Source organism: Engraulis encrasicolus, chromosome 15 (genome assembly GCF_034702125.1).
Source record: "Engraulis encrasicolus isolate BLACKSEA-1 chromosome 15, IST_EnEncr_1.0, whole genome shotgun sequence".
Classification (NCBI taxonomy): domain Eukaryota; kingdom Metazoa; phylum Chordata; class Actinopteri; order Clupeiformes; family Engraulidae; genus Engraulis; species Engraulis encrasicolus.
The window spans coordinates 50,374,577-50,390,068 of NC_085871.1; the positions used below are offsets into that span (position 1 = coordinate 50,374,577).

Genomic DNA, 15,492 nt, shown 5'->3' on the forward strand with positions numbered 1-15,492 from the left:
GTAAAACCTTATCTCAGACACAGAAAACAACCCAAGACTTACCAAAGATTCACATTTAATGACAGTTCAGTTCATCAGTAATTATTACATATTTCAACATGAACAGCCTCTGAGGAATATCCTGAAACGTGTGAACAATGTTGTACAGTACAGCAGGCTTCATTCTAGAACACAGAACATCAGAACATCCTCAAGCGAGGTGAGAACCATTTTGTTACTCAGTTCTCCATCCCTTTAGTGACGCCATCACCTGTGGCTGTGTCCATATTGTCCTTCATACTATCAACACCTGTGGCTGTGTCCAGTCTGTCACCCTGAATGTCACCACCTGTGACTGCTGTGTCCATATTGTCACCACCTGTGGCTGCTGTGTCCATATTGGGACTCAGCTCTGTAACGTCCCCTTTAGCATCATCATCAGTGACTGTGGTCGTGTCCGTATGGTCACTGAGTACTGTGACGTCCTCCTTGGTGCCATCACTTTTCACTGTGCCCATCAGCTCTGTGGCGATCCCCGTAGCATCGCTGTCTATGTGTGTGTCTATTGGGTGTGTGAGTGTGATGTTCCCGTTAGCGTCGCTGTCTGTGTGTGTGTCTATTGGGTGTGTGTGTGTGATGTTCCCGTTAGCATTGCTGTCTGTGTGTGTGTCTATTGGGTGTGTGTGTGTGTTGATCCCCATAGCATCACTGTCTATGTGTGTGTCTATTGGGTGTGTGTGTGTGATGTTCCCGTTAGCGTCGCTGTCTGTGAGTGTCTCTGTTGAGGGGCTGAGTGTGGGATCCCTCTGGGTGTCGAGGCCACCTGTGAGTGTGTCCAGTTTGTCCCTGAGCTCGGTGACGTCCCTCTCGCTCCTCATGACGTCACCGGCCAGGTGTCCAATCCGGAGCGTCAGGTCGTCCAGGCGCGGCTCCACGGCACCGAAGTCCCTCTGGATGGTGTACACCTAATAATAATAAAAATAACAGTTAGATTAACAACAATGTGAAAAAAACTTAATAATGAAATGAAATAGAAAAACAGGAAAAAATGTAAAAAAAAAAAAATAGATAAGAGAAATAAATACAATAATATAAAAAAGTGGAGTTGTAATACAGGAGACAAGCAGAAATAAAATATCAAAGAGCCACAGCATCCACAAGAATCAGAAGGTCTTAGGTCAGTATTTTTCAACACTGGGGTCGGGACCCCATATGGGGTCACCTGCACAGTAAAATTGGTGGTGTTAATTTAACACTTAAAGAGTTCATTTAAGTCCAAACAACTTCAAATCAACCCTCTAAGTGTTAAATGAGCACTGCAGAATTTACTGTGTGGAATTCAAATGGGGTCGCCCGAAAAGTCTGAAAATGTGTGAAAAAAAGAATACTGATAAATATTAAGTAATAATTAAAATAACATAACTATTCAATATTCTGTTTCAAACACCATTTCCAGTCTTAGTCTGCCATTAATATCTATAGGCTTATTAGCCTACAACTTGTCTTCAGCATTGTCATGAAAGAAATGTGTATGGGGCAGTCGAAAATTTGGGATGCCAAAAAGGGTCCCATACCAAAAAAAAATGTTGGAAATAACTTCATATAGTCCTAAGGAACAAGACACACCTTGGGTTTCAGGTCACCCGCAAAGGTCACCGTCCGCATGAGGCGGGCCCTGCCGCTCTCCAGTGCCGCGATTCGCTCCCACAGCCGCCCGTCGGCGGCCTGCAGCTCTGCGATTGGCTGCTTGAAGGTGTCCAGGCGCTGCGCGTTGGCGTTGGTGGTGGACTTGAGGCCGGACACGCGGTCAATAGAGGAGGCCAGAAGCTCAGCCATGCGCTTCACCATCGCACGCTCCGTAGCCTCCAGCTGCAGGAATAAAAAATGAATAATATATACTGCATATATATAAAGAGGAGGCCAGAAGCTCGGCCATGCGCTTCACCATCGCACGCTCCGACGACTCCAGCTGCAGGAACGATCATCATAAAAAACCATAAACATCAATAATAATAATTATAATAATTATAATAAACATAAATAATATATACTGCATATATATAAAGAGGAGGCCAGAAGCTCAGCCATGCGCTTCACCATCGCACGCTCCGTAGCCTCCAGCTGCAGGAACAATCATCATAAACATCAATAATAATAATTATAATAAACATAATAAACATAAATAAAATAAATAGTATATACTGCATATATATAAAGAGGAGGCCAGAAGCTCAGCCATGCGCTTCACCATCGCACGCTCAGACGACTCCAGCTACGGGAACAATAATAAAAAAACATCAATAATATAAAATAATAAATAATATATACTGCATATATATAAAGAGGAGGCCAGACGCTCAGCCATGCGCTTCACCATCGCACGCTCCGTAGCCTCCAGCTGCAGGAACAATCATCATAAACATCAATAATAATAAAATAAATAATATACTGCATATATATAAAGAGGAGGCCAGAAGCTCAGACGACTCCAGCTGCAGGAATAAAAAACATCAATAATAATAAACATAAATAAAATATACTGCATATATATAAAGAGGAGGCAAGAGAAGCTCAGCCATGCGCTTCACCATCGCACGCTCAGACGACTCCAGCTGCAGGAACAATCATCATAAACATCAATAATAATAATTATAATAATCATCATCATAAACATCAATAATAATGATAATAATCATAATAAACATAAAAAACAACAAGAATAACAATAATAATAATCACAATCAACATCAATAAAATGAAATCATAAACACACACAGCAACATTATATTAGAATAATATAGAATAATATAGAATAGTATAGATTTACTGGTACAGTAATTCAAAAAATATAGTAATTAGAACACTGTAGTATCACAATAGTTTAACAATAATGAGATCACACAAGAGCATTACATTACAACAACATAGAATAATATTAATAATCATGACATCATAAATAATATATAATACACGCAGGGGAACTACACTATAGAATATTAATAATCATGACATCATCATCGCCACCTTCTCCTCCAGCTCCGTGGCCCGCTCCAGTAGAGACGTCACGTCCGACTCCAGACCCCCCATACGCCGCACGTCCGTACGCACCGCTGCAACCTGGTGGCAGGAGGTGGGAATACACATTCAGGTACAGGTAGTAGGTCAACTCTCTGCTGAACTCTCATACTGTATACGCGGAGGGACTAAATGCCTAAGAGAAAAGCCATCAATAAATCAAAAAAGTGAATAAAAGTACTTATTACAGTGCAATAAACAACATTGGTGCTGTACATAACATGTTAGTGCTGTATGGTGGCTGAGCTACCTTGGCCTCCATGTCTCGCAAAGTAATACAAGAACTTATTGCAACGTAATTAACTAAATTGATGCATTACTTAAACATGTTAGTGCTGTATGGTGACTACACTACAGTGCCTTGGCCCCCATGTCTCGTGTGATGGTGGAGATTCACTCCTGGATGGGCTACCCTCCTCTTCCTCTCCTTCCTCCTCTCCTCCTCCTCCTCCTCTTCCTCTCCTTCCTCCTCTCCCTCCTTCTCCTCCTCCTCCTCTCCTGGGCTACACTCCTTCCTCCTCTCCCTCCTCCTCCTCCTCCTCCTCCTCTCCTGTGCTACACTCCTTCCTCCTCTCCCTCCTCCTCCTCCTCTCCTGGGCTACCCTCCTCCTCTCTCCTCTCATCTCCTCTCCTCCTCTCCCTCCTCCTCTCCTCCTCCTCTCCTGGGCCACCCTCCTCCCCTCCTCTCCCTCCCCTCCTCTCCTCCTCTCCCTCCTCCTCTCCTGGGCTACCCTCCTCCTCTCCTCCTCTCCCTCCTCCTCTCCTCTCCTGGGCTACCCTCCTCCTCTCCTCTCCTGGGCTACCCTCCTCCTCTCTCCTCTCATCTCCTCTCCTCCTCTCCCTCCTCCTCTCCTCTCCTCTCCTCTCATCTCCTCTCCTCTCCTGGGCTACCCTCCTCCTCCTCCTCCTCTACCCTCCTGCTCTAGTGTTATGCCGTGTACAGACCAAGAGCGAACGGAGCGAACGAAGCGACGGAAGTCATTATTTCTCTATGGAGGGCACGCGACCTGCGCTACCAAAGCGAATTCGCCAGGAGCGAAGCTTCTTGGGCGACCAGAGCGAATTTTGAAGATTAAACTAAATCTAATCGCAGGCGAATTCGCTCTGACGCTGTTCGGCGACAACCAATCGGAACGTTCATATCTCCGAATGTCCCAGGCTGTCAAGCCAGAGCCGTTATGTGATTAGCTGAATCAAACATGCCAATGCTGCGTCTCGAGCGAATACAGCTAATTCAAGGCGAAACTTCTTCTGCTACCCACGCTACCAGGCAGCGTAGTTCGCTCTTGGTCTGGACACGGCATTAGTGTTGTATGGTGGCTACACTACACTACACTACAGTACCTTGGCCCCCATGTCTCGCAAAGTAATAGAAGAACTTGCACATGATGCATTACTAACTGCACATGATGCATTACCTAAACATGTTAGTGCTTTATCACACTACACTACACTACATTACCTTGGCCCCCATGTCTAGTGTGATGGTGGCTACACTACACTACACTACATTACCTTGGCCCCCATGTCTAGTGTGATTTAAACATGTCAGTGCTGTATGGTGAGTTGGTGGCTACACTACACTACATTACCTTGGCCCCCATGTCTAGTGTGATAGTGGCTACACTACACTACACTACATTACCTTGGCCCCCATGTCTCGTGTGATGGTGGAGGTCCTCTCCTGGATGGCGTCCACAGCGCGGCCCAGAGCGGTGGCCTTCTCCTGGGCTGCCCTCCTCGTCTCCTGGGCCCCCGAGGACCACGCCGCCAGCCGGCCCACCTCCTGCTCCACGGACGCCATGTTGGACAGCACAGGAGCCTGGCGGTCCAGCTCAGACATGGAGGACAGCAGGCTCTCACACTGAGGAGAGAGGGACACACACGGGCATTAACACACACATGGACATCAACACACACACACACACACACACACACACACAGGAGCCTGTCTCTCCAGCTCAGACATGGAGGACAGCAGGCTCTCACACTGTCGAGAGAAGAGAGGAACACACAGATACATCTGATATATTGCAGTAACACACACACACATGCACACACACATGGACACACACACACACACACACACACACACACACACACACACACACACACACACACACACACACACACACACACACACACACACACACACACTGTTATGGTTGCAGTTTGTAGCCTGATACCAGATAGCCAGCCTAAATGTGAGACCGGAGTAATTTACTGAAAAACTTTGGTGTCCAGCGGGTGGCGCTGGTTTACCAGGCTAGGCAGTTTGCAGAGATTTAGCATCATGAGTTACTTATGCTCATTACTCAGTCATCATGGGTGAGCGGTTAGGGCGTCAGACTTGCATCCCAGAGGTTGCCGGTTCGACTCCCGACCCGCCAGGTTGGTGGGGGGAGTAATCAACCAGTGCTCTCCCCCATCCTCCTCCATGACTGAGGTACCCTGAGCATGGTACCGTCCCACCGCACTGCTCCCCATGGGGCGCCACTGAGGGCTGCCCCCTTGCACGGGTGAGGCATAAATGCAATTTTGTTGTGTGCAGTGTTCACTTGTGTGCTGTGGAGTGCTGTGTCACAATGACAATGGGAGTTGGAGTTTCCCAATGGGCTTTCACTTATTTGAATTGGTTGTATTGCGGAATTTCAGTGTATTCAGTGTATGCCTTTTGCGTATCTTGAGTAAATATATCTTCATTAACAACAATCAGATCTGTTTGGATGATTTTTGTACAAATATGAACCTGATGTAATGAAGTAATGAACTGGACCTAAGTAATGAAGACAACACACACGATTAAATAGTGTTCTAAACCCACTTTTATTACAAATATATTCAGTAGCATTTGTATGATTTATGTCCAAAAAAGAAGTATTTATCAAATAATTGAATATTTTATAGAAAACTTGAATATTTTCACTTCACTCTCTCTTTTTCATACTAATGCCATAATGTGACAACATAACCAGGGGTAGGTCCATTTATCCATCTCATTATCCACTGTTATAAGGACGCCGCCATTGGGTAGCAGTTGTTGCTAGTAGTAAATCTATGGGCAGCCTAACTGGAGAACTAGCAGATTACTAGAAATGCTGTGAGAGCATGACAAACATTGAAATGGAGTGTGTGTGTGTGTGTGTGTGTGTGAGAGTGTGTGTGTGTGTGTGTGTGTGGTAATGATGACGTGGATAGCTATAGGAGGGTGCAGTGCATATCTTGCAGCAGTTTACAATACAGAATACGTACACGGTAACAACCAGGGCAATGCAAATAGGCAGATACACAAGACACAAGACAGCAAAATAAAAATATATAAACATTCATCATCATAGGAAAGTTGGGACATACAGCAGGCATATAGTCTGTTTACAATCCAATGTAGAAAACCCTTCTCTTCCTTAGGCAGCATAAATAACAATACACTCGCCTCCAAAAGAGTTGTCGCCTACCCATCTGTTTGGAATAACAGCTAATAACCTGACTTTCAATTAATCTCTTGGCTTCAGAAGTCACTCATATGAAAGCTACAACCCTCTCGAAAGAAAATGTATGTACAAAAATAAATTTCATGCACCAAAGAAAGATTGACCCTTTAATGAACACAGACAGGGCAGATTTTGACAAGACAAAAGTTTTGTCGCCTATGGAACATAATGTGAAAATGAGCAGATAAGTCACTTCAAAACACTTCAAATATGCAGATCGGGTGTCATACTTAATCACTGGTTCACTCACACCTCTCCAGAAAATCAACTTTGGCCTTAGGTGTATGTTTAGGGTCATTGTAATCATGGAAAGCAACACAATGAAAATCAATGGAGTTCAATGAGAGATGGTGACATATTTGCTATTCGTAGAGCAATACATTTTTAACTTCATGATGTAATCAATGATAAAAGCCCTCACACACCAGCAGCATGCATGCAGCTCCACATAAGAGCTGTATCCCTCCCATGTTTGACTTTAAGCACCATGTATTTTTTTTTCCAAATTCTTCACATTTAACACCAAAGAAGTCTCTCCCACTGCCCTGTCTCAAAAAAGCCAGCCAAGAGTATGTCAGGCCTAATTCTGACAAAAATGAAGGCTAATGGGACTCATACTCTGAAATCAAGAGCCCAAGATCAACCATTGATAGCATCAGAACTATATGGTGTTGGAGATGAAGAATATGAAAAAAGAGAAATGGTGCCTAAAGTGAAACATGGTACAGATACAGCTTTTATGAGGAGCTGCATGCATGCTGCAGGTGTTTGAGGGCTTTTGTCATTGATTAAATCATGATGTTAAACATGTATTGCTCTACGAATAGCGAATATGTCACCATCTCTCATTGAACTCCATTGATTTTCATTGTGTTGCTTTCCATGATTACAATGACCCTAAACATACACTTAAGGCCAAAGTCGATTTTCTGGAGAGGTGAGAGTGATTCAGTGATTAAGTATGACACCCAATCTGCGTATTTGAAGTGTTTTGAAGTGACTTATCTGCTCATTTTCACATTATGTTCCATAGGCGACAAAACTTTTGTCTTGTGAAAATCTGCCCTGTCTGTGTTCAATAAAGGGTCAATCTGTCTTTGGTGCATGAAATTTATTTTTGTGCATACATTTTCATTCGGGAGGGTTGTAGCTTTCATATGAGTGACTTCTGAAGCCAAGTGATTAATTGAAAGTCAGGTTATTAGCTGTTATTCCAAACAGATGGATAGGCGACAACTCTTTTGGAGGCGAGTGTACTTTACAAAAGAGCCAGGAATTGAACACTGTTTACATACGTAGATATGAACACTTAATACCACGGTGACCTTGACCGCTCACTTCGAATTGCAGAGGTCAGATTGCCATCATCTTTAACCGGCATATTACAGCCATCAATCGGTGACCAGGCAATACGCACAATTTCCTGTAATTAATTAGCGTTAACATCTATGAGAAATATCATTATATACTGGCCAAACACAGTGGCACCCAGGGTTGGGCCACGCCAAAAAGGCTGAACATGGCATCTACACAATGGGCGCGTCCCTGGGATAGGTTAAGTTTAGGGATGTGTTTTTTGTCAGGGCACAAGTAGAAAACTCTATAAAAAAACTATATAAAAAATGACATTACTGACAGGTAAGGTTTAGGGATGGTTTTGGTAAGGGCACAGCATTTTCGTGTTTGAAGCTAGACCAATCAGAAGCCATGATGTGCTCTAGACAGCAGGGAAAGCGTCAGAATTCGGACGCAATTTCGGATGTTGGTTTGCGTGAGAAATTGGACTCAATTCCTTCATGATCATGGATCTCCTCACAACTAATAACACCTGCTCAAATGCTCTGAACACTAAAGGCATTGTTATGGGAGACTCAAAGGGAGGAGAAAAGTGTGTTATTTGTGTCTGAATAAAATACATTTCTGATTTCCAAATGTAAGAAAAAATTTGTTCATATCTCTGCACTCTTTATGCCATGGGTGGCGCAGAATGATGACATCACACATCAACGTCACTGGAAGCAGGAAGTTCCTGCTGCTGACCCGGAGACTCCTCCTCCTCCTCCTCAGTTGCTATGAATTCATCCATCTCCTCCTCCTCCTCCTCATCCTCCTTTCCACTGTCTCTCTTCACCTCCACCTCCTCCTCCTCCTCCTCTTTTCGACTGTCTCTCTTCATCTCCATCTTCAGAAGGGCGTCCAGCATTCTTTCGCTCTCTCTCTCCATGTTACGAATAGTCTCCAGCAGCATCTCACTCTTCTCCTCCACCGCCTCCATTCTCTTCACCTCCTTCTCCGCCTCCTCTCCTCCTCCCTCCATCATTCTCTCTACGTTCGCCGCCGCTACTCCCTCGCTCCCCATCTCTCGTAGGGTCTCCAACATGGCGTCGATCTGCTTCCCAAAGCCCTGTCCGTGTCCGCGTGTCCCGTGTCCCCCAAAGCCCTCCTGCCCCCCCGCCTGTCCCCCATGTCCCATTCGTCCCATGAATGTGTCCTCTCCCATGTGTCCTCCAATATCGCCCAACAGAGTGTCTTGTCCCATATATCCTCCATCGTCATCCGTGAAACTGTCAACATGTTCCATATGTCCTCCAATGTCCCCCATCAGTGTGTGATGTCCCAATTCCTCTCCAATGTCCCCCATCAGAGTCCCTTGTCCCACATGTACCTCAGTGTCCCCCATGAATGTGTCCCCATGTCCCACTTGTCCCCCCTCGTCCCCCGTGACTGTCCCCTGTCCCACCCCTGCTCCCCTCCTCCTCACCAGTGTGTCCACTCTCTGCTTGATGTCGAGCGTCTGTGTGAGTCCCCTGAGCATGCTGTCCTCCAGGCCCATCAGCTCCCCCCCCAGCTCCTCCGCCCTCCTCTCCAGCGCCTGCAGCCCGGTGGTCAGCCTGAGGATGGAGCGCACGGCCTCCTCCACGGCGGGCAGGTGCTCCTGGCACTCCTGCTGCCGCGCCTCCTGCTCCTCCAGACGCTCCGCCAGCTCGCGGTCCCGCCGCTGCAGCTGCGTCACGGCGCCGTCCATGTGCGCCACGCGCTCCGAGGTCCAGTCCAGCTGGCGCCGCGCCTGCTGCACGTCGTCCTCCTCCGTGCGCTCGAAGACGCGAGCGTTGCGGCGCGTGCTGTCCTGCAGCTCCTCGAGGCGTTCCGTCAGGGCGCGGAGGCGGCGCTCCGACTCGTTCACGCCGTCGGTGGCGCGGACGTGCGAGGCGCGGGACTCCTCGCGGAGCGCGGTGAGGTCGGAGGTCACGGCGGCCAGCCCCGACTGCCACGCCTCGGTCACGTTGAGGAAGCGCGCGTTGACTTCCTGGATGGAGGAGGAAGTGACGTCACTGCTGTCGCCGTCGCCCTCAGACGCCTGTATCGCCGTGACGACGGAGCGTAGAGAGGCGACCTCGCTCAGCAGCCTGGTTGCCGTGGGGATGGAGGAGAGTGCCCCCTGCAGGCGGGATCGGGAAGCGTCCAGCTGCAACCACAACAGCAGCAGCAGCAGCAGCAGCAGCAGCCATCACACGCGGCAACAGCAGAGGTAGAAGTGAAATTATAGTGTTAAGTGCAACACTACCATATGATTTTACATAGGTCCCATGTTACATAACCACCACTTGAAAAGTAATAATGCAGGGGGCGCTGTGGCGCAGCGTGCTAAGCCCCCACATTTGGGCTTATATTGCCCACTGGGACCCCGGTTCAAGTCCAGCCAGGGTCATTTCCCAGCCCTGCCCCATCGCTCGCTCCTAATTATTTCCTGTCTACTGTACTCTCACACTGTCCTGTGATAATAAAGGCCAATAAGCCCCCCCCATCATTTTTAAAAAAAAAAAAATAAAAGTAATAATGTAGTAATAATGCCAAAGTTGAGGCTCAGGCCTGTCACGACTTATAACGCAATCAATGACGCGCCGAGCAATTTCACACAGAGCCCCAAGGCAAGACACTGATAAGGCCCCCGCATACAGCCTGTCAAAGTAGCATTAGGGTCCCCATCACCAATACAGGAGAGTCCTGGACCCAGGCCAGTGGCAAGTGCCACATTTGGTATTTCACACATTTAGCAACAATCATACTGTAGGTGTAGGCTATGTTTTTTATGACTGTATTTTAAGTCCCATTTGCACTGTGGATGTGTTACTTTTGAGAGACAACTGTACTCAGTCTGAAAATGCACTGTGGACCCATTTTAAACATGGGCCTCCCCATTAAACACGTTTTAATGCAATTAAATTCTTTCTTTATTTCAGACCCAGGGGATCCATATTGCATTTTAGTGTCGCTGTCACAATAGATGCCTTTGTTTAGGAGCCACCTACCTTTTCAGAAACTCTCTCCACTCTCTGCTCCAGTTCCGAGTATGCGGCTGTTCTGCTGTGAAGCAGACTGTAGTTCTTCTCGACCTCAGCAAGGCGCTCATTCTGTTGTATTACCAGCCTGTGTGAGTAAAGATAGGAGAGTATTTACTATTAGCCTTGAAAGTTAGGACCTAGTGAGCTATTCTAATAATTCAGGACAGCCGCAGAGAATACACAGATGTTGCAGATGGGGTAGTGGTGGTAGCCAATGGGAAGATAAGAGAGTATTAACAACTAGCCTTAAAGTTTGGACTGGAGCGTGTGTATTGTTCTCAAAGCCCATTGGGCCCACATCACTAAGGGTTTTAACATCATTTTATACCCATTGCTCCCATAGTCCATTCATTGGTCCCACAGCATATTCCTGCTGCTCCATGTTCCCACATTTCTAAGAATTTATGAAAATGTAGGCCCTATGTTCCAAAGGCACATTCTCTTAGTTTAGTCGGAAATGTGGGGACATGAAATTGTAAAAAAAATATAGGGTCTATATTTGAATAATTTCTTAAAAATGTGGGAACATGGAGCAGCAGGCAATTGCAGAGAATAGCACTAGGCTACAGATGTTGCAGATGTGGCAGTGGCAGCCAATGGGGTACAGGGGTAGCCTACTCACCACGTCAGCGCAACGCACGCAGAGACGCAGAAAAGACACACAATCGTCCTCACTTCAGGAAAACATGAAGAACTTTTTGCCCGCGGACAAGATTTCTGCTCGTCGAGCTTTTTAGTCTCCGTTTCGCCGTTCGTTTTCGCCACATCGCTGGCCTCGTCGTGTTGTTTCTGAGATGTTTTTTTCCTCTGCTTCAGCTCATTGCTAGGCATGTTTGAGCCGCACTCCGTTTCAATGACCGAACTTTCTAACCCAAAACAACCCTCTGTTCGACTTCTTCACAGGCCGAACCGGAAACTACTTTATTGTTGTAACATTACGGCATGCATTCAGTTAGTTCTTATAATGCAACAATGAAAACATTGTAGTTAGCCTGCGTAGTGTATGGCTTCTGGCCTGGCAAAAGCCGCATCAAAGTTAGCTGTCCGTCTTCTCACAACCCCCTGCCTCCTCAAGGGGTTTTGGAACGCACTTACGTGCCAGCCACGTAGCAGCAGACGCAGACAGAACAAACGTTCACTGTTTTTCTTGTTTTCTAACCAAAAAGGCACAACGAGACGTTCTTGACACCGCTGCAACGAAAAGTACAATTGGAGGCCTTCACATGTATTAGCGCTAATAAAAAATACGAGTCCTTTGGAAAGTCTCTCCAAGACCGTAGCGTAGTGCCAGTGAGCGCACGCCTCTGATCTGAATGACTTCTTTTCCGAGAGTTCGACTTGAGCGCCCCCCTCAGGTTGTAATGCAAAACTACAGTGCCTACTGACTTGGACTGGGGAACATCTGAAAGACACCACACAGCACAGCCCAACAGAACATTTCAATTAGGCTACAATTATTAATGTACAATAAATATCCAACAACCTTCACTTCCACTCATGCCTTTTTCTTTTTACAGTGCATCTATGAAATAGCTGTGGTCAGGGGAGTAAGTCTTTCGGTCAGGAGGTTGTTGGTTCAAATCCCACTGTCTCTCACCAGTGAGAAGAATGTAGGACTACCAAATGCAGTCCATCTACACTAGTGTTTCTCAACGGGGGCGGTGGGAGGGATGCACCTGAGAGGGGGCAGGACTTAGTTACCATTGGGGGGTAGGCCTATTAGTCCATTTCATTTTGTAATACTGAGGGGGGCGTTGTCGGGTTTATGATGATGTCAAGGGGGCGTTGGGAGGTTTGTGAGGAGACCAAGAGGGAATTTGTTCAAAAAAGGTTCCCATCCTCTGATCTACACGTACATTCAAGCACTCATGAAGTGCCCTTGAGCAACCTCACATCGTTCGAGGGACAAACTCCACGTTACGTTGGTTGACTCTTCTGCTAAGTGTAATTTCATTTATGTATAAATACCACACTGTGTACATTCTTCCAATAAGATATTCACTACAAACATTGTCCACTACATTGACACAATGTATAAATAAACCAACACTAAGACCACATACGTAGGAGGAAAATAGAGTTTATTCATGGTGTGAATGAGTCCAAATATACAATATTAGTACCAGTATAATCATCAGTCCCATAGACACACTGCTATGGAGGGTGACAGGAATGAACACAGTTAACTCTTTTTAATTATTTTATACACACACTGTAGTTTATACATCATACAACTATTTACAGGAAACAAGTCATAAAGCTTCACGCATGAACAACGCATCTTCATCACCGTCATCACCGTCATCATCATCATCATTGCAAACGTAACACAGTGAGCAGGGAGAGTGAGAGTGTGTGTGCCTTTTCCATTTCATATTGTTTCTGTTAACCTTATCAATCTAATCACAATTTAGACTGGGACCATCTGTCTAAATGCAGATAGCATACTGTAGGCATTTTGATTGATTTTTGATGACCTTTAAAACACACTCTACCTTCTCTAGGTCCCCTGAAATATAACTTTCAGTGTATTGCGAACGTAATTTCTAAGATTCCTTTACAAAATAAGTCATATTTCATGTGAAGCTGTATACATTAAAACTATATCGGGGCCGGATAAGACAAGCTCAAGGGCCGCAAACGGCCCTCATTACATAGGTTCCCCACCCCTGCATTAGGGGGACAATGTGCAATGCCAAGTTGTGCAGGTTTTGATCTATTCTGTAGGTCCATGAGTTTGTCTCTGCACACGGCAGCTCCAACACAGTTTCATAGAGCAACGCTCTCGTCTTGCACAGGAAAATCAGGAGGCACCTTAGTGTTTAGTTCAGTTGAGGACAGGGTGAGCGCACTCAGACAGATAGGGTTGAGCTAACTCAAACACATAGACTTGAGCTAACTCAACTGAAAATGGTAGAGCTACTGTAACTCAAATTGCATAGATTTGAGCTTGAACTTGAACGCAAAGAGTTGAGCCAACCCAAACACAATTTGAACAGGGTTGAGCAAACTGAAAAGGCATGGGTTAGGTAGGGGCTAACTCAAGAAGCTGAGAGCATAGACATACACTATACACCAAGGGGTTCCCAGCCTTTTCCAACTTGGGGCCCACTCGAAATTGTCAGAAATGTTCGGGGCCCACCTCTGACCCAATTACGAATAAAACTCAAATAAATTAACAGCAACACACCAAAATGTGATTATAATTTTTAGAAAATTATTTCAAGGCCCACTTGGAATACCTTCAGGGCCCACCAGTGGGCCCCGGCCCACAGGTTGAAAACCACTGCTATACACAATAAACTGTTTAACACACAATGCATTATATGTGTCAAATGGCTGATAGTCTACAAGCCAACACAGTGAGAGCCATTTGAACCAGCAGCAAGCAGCACATGGTCAGAGGCCGACCTCCAGATCGCTAAGCAAAAAAAGTGAACTGCAAGCGTAGTATGGGAATTAATATGATGATTGCACAACACGTTTCACAGCAAGAAAAAAAATCAGCCAGTGGCTATAGGGACAAACAAATGATCACTTTCAGATACCAGAGAGATTAGTGTTTTGATTAACCCCATTTAAAACAGGAGTGTTTGTATTGATAAATTACAGGGTACTCGTTTCGTTCATAAGAGGGAGCATGAAATGTCCACACGAAGCCAAAGGAAAGCCCTCTTACTTCTACTGTCCCTTATCAGAATCCTAAAATGTCATTCTAGTAACTCTGTCCATTACCACGATTTTCAAATATCATTTTAGAAACTATTTTTTTTTTTGGTTTGTCCATAAAATGTCCTTCCAGAAACCGGCTGTAATTTTTTCCCTCCATCTTGGAAATGTCCCTCCTGAACCCTGTTACCACTTCCATCCGTCCCCAAACGGGATGGAAAACGTGTCTGCCCACAGTGAAACCCCTAAGCCCAATTTACCTGCCCCCCTGTTACCTCTTCATCTGTAACGTGTATAATTTTGGAGCTCCTCTGAGTCCTGTTACCGTATCGTCCATCCTGAGCCTTATCATGTCTCCACTTGTTGTTCAACGTTTGATGTTGGAACCCTGTCCCGTTCCTGACCCCTGACCTCTATAACCTCTGCTGTTTGTCCACCCTGTAACCTCTTACTTCTGGTCACTTCCGCCCACTGGCAGAGCTATAGGAGGGGCGAGCAGGGCATTTGCCCCTGGGCCCAGGGCCCTCCCGTATTGATAGTGGGGGCCCTATTGTGACCTTGGCAGGCTGTATTGGGGGGGCCCTATCAGTGTTTTGCCCTGGGGCCCAGTGTGCAATTGTTCCGCCACTGCTTCCGCCCCTTACCCTACCAGTCCCGGTGCCTCCTCATCCCTAAAACAGGATCCTTAACACCTCCCTGTTACCTCTCCCTCGTCCCATGTCGTGCCACCAACCCTGCTCAACACTTCCCTGAGGTTCACTATCCCCGATGTCTCCTCTCGTCTCCTCTCCCCCCTCCTCTCTTTTCATCTCCTTGCTACACTCAGCCAAGTCTCTGCTACCTCTTCCCTGGTGTCCAACACCCCCCCCCCAGCTGCTGCCTTTCCCTCTCTTCCCCTCTCCTCTCCCCTCCCCCATCCCACCATCTCTCCTCTC

At 46.2% G+C, this 15,492-nt stretch overlaps 1 long non-coding RNA gene across 1 annotated transcript; it reads right to left on the minus strand.

The window, feature by feature from the left end:
* Positions 1 to 12,952: 12,952 nt before the first annotated feature.
* LOC134464163 (uncharacterized) lies at positions 12,953 to 15,399 on the minus strand. The gene is made up of 2 exons (XR_010037851.1): positions 15,261 to 15,399; positions 12,953 to 15,011 (listed from the first exon to the last, which is right to left on the minus strand). It is a non-coding gene; the product is annotated as an uncharacterized LOC134464163 (long non-coding RNA).
* Positions 15,400 to 15,492: the final 93 nt, after the last annotated feature.